The sequence below is a fragment of the Mastomys coucha genome, chromosome X (assembly GCF_008632895.1).
Source record: "Mastomys coucha isolate ucsf_1 chromosome X, UCSF_Mcou_1, whole genome shotgun sequence".
NCBI classification, from domain to species: domain Eukaryota; kingdom Metazoa; phylum Chordata; class Mammalia; order Rodentia; family Muridae; genus Mastomys; species Mastomys coucha.
Window position 1 is genome coordinate 96,136,082 of NC_045030.1, and position 9,266 is coordinate 96,145,347.

The following is a 9,266-nucleotide window of genomic DNA, read 5'->3' on the forward strand; positions in this document are numbered from 1 at the left end:
AATCTAAGAAAATCCAAAAAAAAAAATTAAAAAAAAATAAATAAAGTAAAATGAAGATTAAAAAAAAAGAAAGAAAGAAAGAAACCATGAAACCATCCCATTCACAGTTGCTACAAACGATATCTTGGAATAAACTTTCGACAGTAGAGTCCTTTTTAGTGAAAATGTATATAACTGAATAAAAAAACTAACTAAGAGAGCAGAAGATAGAAATGCCTCCGATAATCATGGATTAAAAGAATTAATATTGTAAAAATGGCCATATTACCAAAAACAATCTACAGATTCAATTAAGTTTCAACCAAAATTCCAAAAACGTTCTTCACAATAGACCCCAAATAGCCAAAGTAATCCTAGGTAAAACTACCTACACTACAAGTATCTGCATGGTACTGGTACAAAACCAGACATATAAACAAACAGAATAAAAGACCTAGAAATAAATCCACATCACTACAGCCACCTGGTTCTTAACAAAGGTGCAAAAAACCAACTAACCAAAAAACCCTAAATCACAGAAAATACTACCTGTTCAACACTTAGTAATGGGAAAATTAGATATCACATGTAACAGAATGAAGCTAGATCCATATCTCTCAGCCTATATAAAAATTCAAAGTATATCAAAAACATTAATGTAAGGCTTGAAACTCTTAAATTGCTAAAAGAAAAATAAGACTAACACTTCAAGAAATTGGCATTGACAATAATTTTCTAAAAAGGTCTTCAGTAGGACAGAAAATAATTACAAAACTTGACAAATATAATTATATAAAATTAAAAGTAATAATAAACTATTAATAGAGTGATGACCCATTTTATAGAATGGGAGAACATATTTGCTTAGCTATGAATCTAACGAAGTGTAAAAAGGAATTAAAAGAAACTCAAAGTAGGACTATTATATGACTCAGTAATATTCTTCATGGTACATACCTGAAGGACCCTAAATCATACCAGAATTGGATACACTTTTATGTTAATATAGTGCCATTAACAATAGCCACACTGTGGAATCAACCTAGGTATCCAACAGTAGATAAATGATAAAGAAACTGTAGTTTATATGAGTGTAGTTTTATTAACCCATAAAGAAGAACAAGATTATGTCACCTGAAAGAAGATGAATACAACTGGACATCATATTTTGCAAAATAAATCAGACTCAGAGAAATATATTTTCTCTTACTTGTGGACCCTAAAGGTTTTATAGATGTGTAAAATCAACTAAGTATATATTTCAAAGTAGAAATAGACTTTCTGTGAGAATGAAATGAAATAGAGAAAGAGGGTTGTAAGGGGTGGGGAAAGAGGATAGTCCCGTGAATATGGTCAAAGGACACAATACATTTGGATAAAAACACTCTTTTGAAACCAAACACTGTGGGTGATAAGTATATGCTAACAAAGCAAACTTAAATATAATTTATATTATACTAATTACTGATTTCTTTATTTTATTTTTTAAGACAGTCACTCTATACAACACTGGCTGACTTGGAATGTGCTATGTAGACCAGGCTGGTGTAGAAATTGCAGAGATCCACCTCCTTCTGGCTTCCCAATGCTGGAACTTACACCACCAAGCCTAGTCTTGATTATTGATTTTGTTGACTATTTTGTGGTTAAATTTCCTTATCTATAGGCACAAATGACAGTCTATGCTTCATAGAGCTGTTAGGATAAATAATTATTCCTATAATATTATTTTCCTTCTATTTCTTCACAATGGGTTTTCAATTACATTACAGAAGAAAATAGAAAAAACAATTATAGTATATATGCTGTGTTTTTCTATGATTATCACTCCCTACTTAATATTTTCAAAACTCAGAGCTAGAATGGATCTTATAGATAAGTTAATTTCTTCACCTTAGAGATAGGGAATTCGAAGATTAGCAGGTAGCAGGGACTTTTCTAATGTTGCACCATTGTTATTGTGAATTATTTTATTATCATGAACACAGAATACATCTATAACCTTGTACTTTTCAAATATATTTCACATCGTTGCATAAATAATACCCTCATTTTGAAAATAGTAGAAACTAGAGCTTGGAAGTTAAAACATTTGCGAAGTGCCTTATATCAACCAGATGCATCCCTACCACCAGAGCTCGAAATAAAATCTAGGTTTCCCTACCTTCCATCCACCCTCTTTTCTGGATTACAAGATGTAATATACATGCCCTCCTCTCCATTGCTTCATGTTTAGTTGCACTGCAGCATTTAGCCTTTAAATACCGTAATGAATTCCAAGAACCTTTGTAACGGAAGTTCCATTCATATATTCTTTTTTCTGACATTCCGTGGGGATTCCCTTCTCATTTCATTTTGGGAACTTGGAGCTGGTGGGGGAAAAGCTGAAGTTCTCACCTAGATCAATGAGTCCATAGTACAGTCTATATTATAATGAACCTCCAGAGAGAAATGAAGCCATGGCTCAATTAGATATGGACAAGAAAATCCAGCTAGTCTATTGTGCAGCTTCACATTACTCTAGATTATTAAAGTTAGTATGTGTGTTCTGTAAACAAAGTGCTTCTTTTTAATCCCACTAGTAAAGGTATTTGAAAGCCTTTCTTTGTGACACTGATAGTGATAAAGTCAAAGACTGTGGGTCCTTTTCATCGCGCTTTTGGTACATAAAGTAAAATATATACAATTAAAGAAGCAACTACTTTGAAATGCTGCTATTGATACATTTTAAAAACTGTATGAAACAGTAAACAAGATCTATTAATAATTTGTAAGTGGTGGTTGATGGTCAATGTAATTCAGGACCTCTGCCACATTGTAATATGATATACTTGCGATTTATTCTGGTACGACCAAGTCACACAAACACGTAACACTACCACTGCTTGCCGCCTATATTCGTCTTAGAAAAAGGTGGCAAATTTCAGTCAGAGGTTAGAGGTTAGGGAACAAAACTTACCTTGTTTGCTTATTTTCCTAAGTTTTTAAAACCCTGTATATTTTATATAAGGCCCTCTTAGAATCTGTGAACTCAAAGTAAGAACTCTTATAGGAGAGTTTGGTTTTTGTGGGTGCTAGAACATTCCTTCGGACATTACTAGACTGTTTTACAGCTTCATCTTCTTTATTCAAACTTGAGAAACTCTGTCCTTATGCCCTTAAGCCTACTCACACATATTTTGAATAAATAAGTGCAGCCACATACAGTGACCCATGCCTGTAATCAAGTACTAGGAAGCCTGAGGCAGGATTTCCAGTTTGAAGAAGTTCAAAGCCAGACTATGCAGTAGAGTGAGACCCTGTATTGAAAAAAGCACCACCACAACCACCAAAATCAAATAATATTAAAAAATAAAAATAAAATATAAAGCCAAAACCAAAACAATGCAAAACAAAGTGACAGAATATTACAAACATACTTTGGGGAAGATAAGGCAAAAAAGCTTACATGAAATTGTTTCTCCCTTCTAAAAGTTCTTCCCTTTCTACCTTTTAAGCACTCCTAGATGCTTGGTCCAACAAGAAGAGCAGGACTTTAATGTCCCTAATAGTGCTGAAAGTTAGGTTTGAGGTACTCACAGGACTTCAGCTGGAGCCCGCGCTCAATGGAGAGTTGCAACTCCAGTCTCTCTGATGAAGCCCAAAGGTCCTGGTGGGCCCTCTTCAGAGAACCACTACCGTCCCAGGCTGGAGCTGTTTGGGACCTCTGTTCCCACTGGAAAGACTAGGCATTGGTCCCTAGGCTGATTTATTCTAGGTGGCTATTTTTAGTCTGCCCTCCTTCTCCCTCCCTTGACTGTGTTATCTTGCCAGTGACATTCTGGGAGTGATCCCAGTGAGAGGAGGGGGGCTGCCACAGGGTAGTCCTAGAAGGGCTGATTGACAGATAGGCATCTGCTAAGGCTAAAACATGCTCCCAGTATGTCCCCATATACTCTGCCACAGTGCTCACTAGAACACTGATAAGTGCTCTGAGCAATAGACATTCCTATGTACCACAAAGGGGCCAGAGAAACCCCAGCTTTAACTAACTTACTCACCTTCCTCTGTGTTGCAACCCTTTTTTACTTTCTCCTCCCAAATGAAACTTTCTGTATTTTCCCTTTTTTAGAGCTCTGCAATATATCACCCCATTATCTGTAGAGTGAAGAGAAAAGATTGGAAGGGGAAACTTCATACTGGAATGAGCTCTCTGTCATCTTTTCTGAAGCTTAAGCAAATCTTGTTGCCTTACAGAGCCTCCTCATCTACTCATTTACCAGGCTCAGTCTGATTTAAAATGCCCACCACCTCCCACTCTTCTTACTAAGAGGTAACAAACACTACAAGGTTAATGTGAGTAGCACTGGGAACTTCAGTCAAATCACAGTTTTTAAGTGTATTATTTCTCTCTAATTACTTTTAAATGAAGGAAATGGCACAAAACTCATTTTTACAAAAAAACAACATCATCAATTTTAAATGTTACAAACAAAAATGAAACCAGCATCCTGCCTCCCTCTGGGATAAAAACCAGCCTTTCTGACAGGATTTGCAGCACATTCCTTAGATAGGAATTTATGTATGGTACTATAAACCTGGTCAAAAGCCCATGGCTTAAGAGGTCATAAGTCCTAGTGGGAAATCTTCTGTTACTTTTATAAATGACTATGACATTGCCATCATATTGTCTTCTGAATAACTGTTTATGCCTACAGATCAGTGCTGCTGTGAGCTTTTGTCAGAGAAGCTTCTTTTTTGCAATGACCACCAGGAACTGCACAAACTCAACTGGTCAAAGAGCTAAGGATAAGTGATGGTTGAATGCTGAGCCCCAAATGCAACATCAATATCACCCCTTTCAAAGCTTAGGGAATGTAATGAAAGGAATGTTGGAAAGAATAAAAGAGCCCGAGTAAATGAGGGGAATGGTAAGGAATTCTGCCTTCCTGGCATGACACAGACTTGAATGTTGCACTCCAGAATTCACAATAGATATGATTACATGCACAACACTGGGCTCCATCAAAAGCCTGTCTCATAGCAGAAGGAGCTTATGGGAGGATTTGTAACACTTAATGGTTGCTAGGGAAGGGGAAGACATTTCTGGTAACATTCCCACGTTCGTTCCTGTAAACAAACTCTCACCCATGTAACTAACTCTAATGAAACTCACAGGGATGGGGACACACACACAGACACATACAGAGGAGGCGGGGGAGGAGGAGAGACAAAGAAAGATGAGAAGAGAAAAGGAAAGAAAAGAAGAAAAGAAAAGAAAAGAAAAGAAAAGAAAAGAAAAGAAAAGAAAAGAAAAGAGACATGAAAGTAAAGAGCAACACTTGCTGGGAAGAGGAAGAGGATCAGTTGGAATGGGAGAAGGATGTGAGGATAATGAGAGGTGAAGTAGATTGAGATACATTTTGAAAATGTACATGCATAAAAATGAAATAATGTAAACTATTGATGTGTATAATTAATACATGCTAATTTACTTCTTAGTCCTTTTTGGCTCTTTTGAGAACTTTCTGTTCAGATCCTTTGACCATTTTTTAGAGTTCTATATATTCTATATATTAATCCTGTCAGTATTTAGCTGGCAAAGAGTCTCTCCCATTCTGTGGGGTTCCTCTTTACTCAATTGTTTCTTTAGCTATGCTGAAGCCTTTTCTTTCATGAGGCCTCACTTGTTAATTGTTGGCCTCAATTCTTGGGAAAATGTATTCCTATCAGGAAGTTCTTTCCTACACTTATATCACATAGGGTACTGCCTATATTTCCTTCTAAGAGTTTCAGTGTTTCACGTTTCATGTTTTGGTCTTTGATCCACTTGGAGTTAGTTTTTGTGTAAGATGATAGACACAGGTCTAATTTCACTCTTTTGTATGAGGACATCTAGTTTTCCCAGCACAATTTATTGATGATTATTTCTTTTCTCTAGCTTGTTTTTGGCATATTTGGCAAATATCAAGTTGCTAAAGTTATGTATGTCCATTTTTGGGTCCTTGATTTTGTTCAATTGGTGTACACGTCTCTTTTAGTAGCAATGTTATATTGTTTTTATTACTTTGTCTCCGTAAGACCTGAAATTGTAATCTCTACAACATTGCTCTCTTTGTTCAGAATTGTTTTGGCCCACCCAGGGTCTTTTGTAGGAAATGATGGGATAATATTATAATTCTCAAAAATATTTTTAAAACAAAGGTGTCTAATCAATACATGAGCAAATGAACTGAACAAAGTTCTTAAGAAAGATAAATGGCCAATAAACACTTGAGAATTTTTAAACACCTTTAGACAAAGGAAAAATATAAATTAAAGTTTAGTCATAATGGCTACCAAGAGTACATATGATGATAAATTCTAATGATTTAGAGAAAGGTTATTTTTAATCATTGCTGGTGGGAATATAAGCTGGCATGCCCTTGAAACACTAAGACCAGAACTACCATATGACCCAATTATGTTAATCTTGGGTATATACTCAAATTCTTAAGTCAGAATGCCAGAGATCCTAGAATATAATGCTTATTGCCACACTATTCACAATAGCATGATATTAAACTAGTCTTTTGTTTATCAAGAGTAGTGACTAAAACTGTGATATACACAAAACAGAGTTATATTAAGTCTAAAGAGGAATGAAATAATGCAGTTTGAAGGAAAATGGAAAGAACTGGAAATCAACATGTAATTAAACAAAATAAATAAGCCACCTTCAGAAAGATAAATTTAACATGCAGGACCTAAATTTGTGTGTGTGTGTGTGTGTGTGTGTGTGTGTGTGTGTGTGTGTAGATGAGACTATGAAGGATAAAGGGGGAGTTTAATTGGGGGCTAGCAGACTGTAATGAGAGAATAATGGGAAGAAAAAACCTCATATGAGGAATCTAAGTTAACAATGCATATGTGTACATCTATATGTTAGGAAAGAAGAAGGGGGTAGTATTTGATTGGAAGACAACAAGAATGAGGAAAGGAAGAAGATAGCAGAGGGATATGAGTTATGAGCAAAGTATAAGAATATATTTTTAAAAGGACATAGCAAGATAGTATATAAAAAAGAATACACTGTCATCACCAGCTATGGCATTTATGGTAACATATGGTATAATAGGTCTAGAAGTCTTTCTTGTAGCTCCTAAATCTGCCTACACCAAGCTCCAAAAATTCTTCTAAAGATCATTTTTTTTCTACTGTCGTACAATTTCTCGTTTGAGGTTTCTGCTCACAGACTTGTGCTTTGATAAACCTTGATTCCTTTACACCTATGTGTCTATCCCTCCAAATTAAGGGCCAGTGTTTTGTTCCATGGTATTGTTACTGGCCTAGCAAATATTCAAGATACTCTAGAGACACTTTTGTTTCTCAACTTGAGAGACTATTCAAACAATGGATCCTAAAGAAATTGGAATTGCCCTAGGAATCTTAATTTGGTAGAAGGAAACACACCAGACCAATGGAAAAGAAATCTCTCCCAGGAAGAGATTTCATAGAGGTCTAACAACTTGTCAGACCACTTTATAGGATGAGACTGAAGGCCAGACAATGAAGGGTAAATGGCAGGTAGGGTCATACTAGCTCAAATATGGATATCTCTGGCCCTCTATTTAAACTTTAATCTTATTCTAAGACCTCAAGATGGACTTAAAGAAGCTAATGGATCTCTTTGTCAATCTTCCCAATGTGACCACATAGAATAAATATCCTTTCTCTGCTTTCGATTAAATGGCTTATTGAGGATTGGGTAATAAAACTTGGCCTGGAGCACAGAATGTGACTCCCCAAGTTTGATGTCAAACTCAGTCCTTTAATGGAGTTAAGAAGAGTTGCTAATTTTGTTTGCTTATCTCTTTTCTTCTTATATAAATTGGAATGACAATTTCCAAGATTTTCCCATGCTAAATTAAAAACAGGAAAGCCTTTTAAAAAAAAAATTTACAGTTCCTTTGAGGCCTCATAGATTATATAGAATGTTTTCATAACAAATTGACTAGAGACTTTTGCTGTTATCTTTCTGTTATAAATGTCAAGTTTTACGACTTGTGATGAGAATGTCCAATCTACATGACTATCATTCCTTTAACGTTGTTGGGGCTTGTTTTAGGGATAAGGATGTAATTTCCTTTGGCATGTTATATCAGAGCTTGAAAACATGTATTCTGTTGTTGTTGGAGACATATACCAGATTTTGTTGGCTGGAGGCCCCTCCCCTTTACTAGACTCTAAATTTTCTATTATTTTTGTGAGTTGCTGAAATATGAATGTTAAAGTTTTTAACTATAATTATGTGTCTATTCCACATTTACTTCTATCAGGGTTTGTTTTTATGTATTGTTGGAATTATATTCGTTTTGGGTCATAATGTCTATTTCTTTCTCTGGTTAGTTTTTCCATACTGTTTTACTATTTGTCATCACCCTGACTAGGTCTTCTGCATGCTGATGCTGGTTACAAATGTTCATTCTGTCCTTTTCCCTTCTCTCTCTCTCTCTCTCTCTCTCTCTCTCTCTCTCTCTCTCTCTCTCTCTGGGTTTTAGAGACAAGATTACTCTGTGTTCCTGGCTATCATGGAACTTGCTCTGTAGAACAGGCTGGCCTCAGATTTAAAGAACTGTCTGCTTCTGCCACTTGAGTGCTAAGAGAAAAGGCATGCACTACCCTGTCATTTCACATTTTGACATAGATCACATATTTTTTTCATATTTTTTATTACATGTTTTCATTATTTACATTTAAAATGATATTTCCTCTCCTGGATACCCCTCTGAAAAAATATCAAAAACAAAAACAAAAAACAAAAATTAACCCTATTTCATCCCCCTCCCCCTGCTCACCACCCCACCCTCCCACTTCCTGGCCCTGGCATTCCCCTAAACTGGGGCATAAAACCTTCACAGGGCCAAGGGCCTCTCCTCTCACTGATGACCGACTTGGCCATCCTCTGCTACATATGCAGCTGGAGCCATGAATCCCTGGAAGCTCTGAGGGTACTAGTTAGTTCATATTGCTGTTCGTCCTATGGGGCTACAAAGCCTTCAGCTCCTTGGGTCCTTTCTCTAGCTCCTTCATTGGGGACCCTGTACTCAGTCCAATGGTTGGCTGTGAGCCTCTACTTCTGTATTAGACAGGTACGTCAGAGCCTCTCAGGAGACAGCTATCTCAGGCTCCTGTCAGCCAGCACTTGCTGATATCCACAATAGTGTCTGGATTTGATGATTGAGTATGGGATGGATTCCAAGGTGGAGCAGTCTCTGGATTGTCCTTCCTTCAGTCTCTGCTCCATAGTTTGTCTCTGAAAATCCTTC

The 9,266-nt window shown here is 36.4% G+C and overlaps 1 protein-coding gene across 2 annotated transcripts in view; it reads right to left on the minus strand.

Moving 5' to 3' along the window:
* Asb12 (ankyrin repeat and SOCS box containing 12) overlaps positions 1 to 9,266 on the minus strand; it is a 25,526-nt gene that overhangs the window by 4,989 nt on the left and 11,271 nt on the right. The window contains exon 1 of one of the 2 annotated variants that reach the window (XM_031375280.1): positions 3,559 to 3,702. The exons of the other annotated variant lie outside the window; for it this stretch is intronic. The gene's annotated coding sequence lies outside the window, so the exon portion shown is untranslated. Of the gene's footprint in view, positions 1 to 3,558; positions 3,703 to 9,266 lie in introns of those variants that run through there. 2 annotated transcript variants of the gene reach the window in all.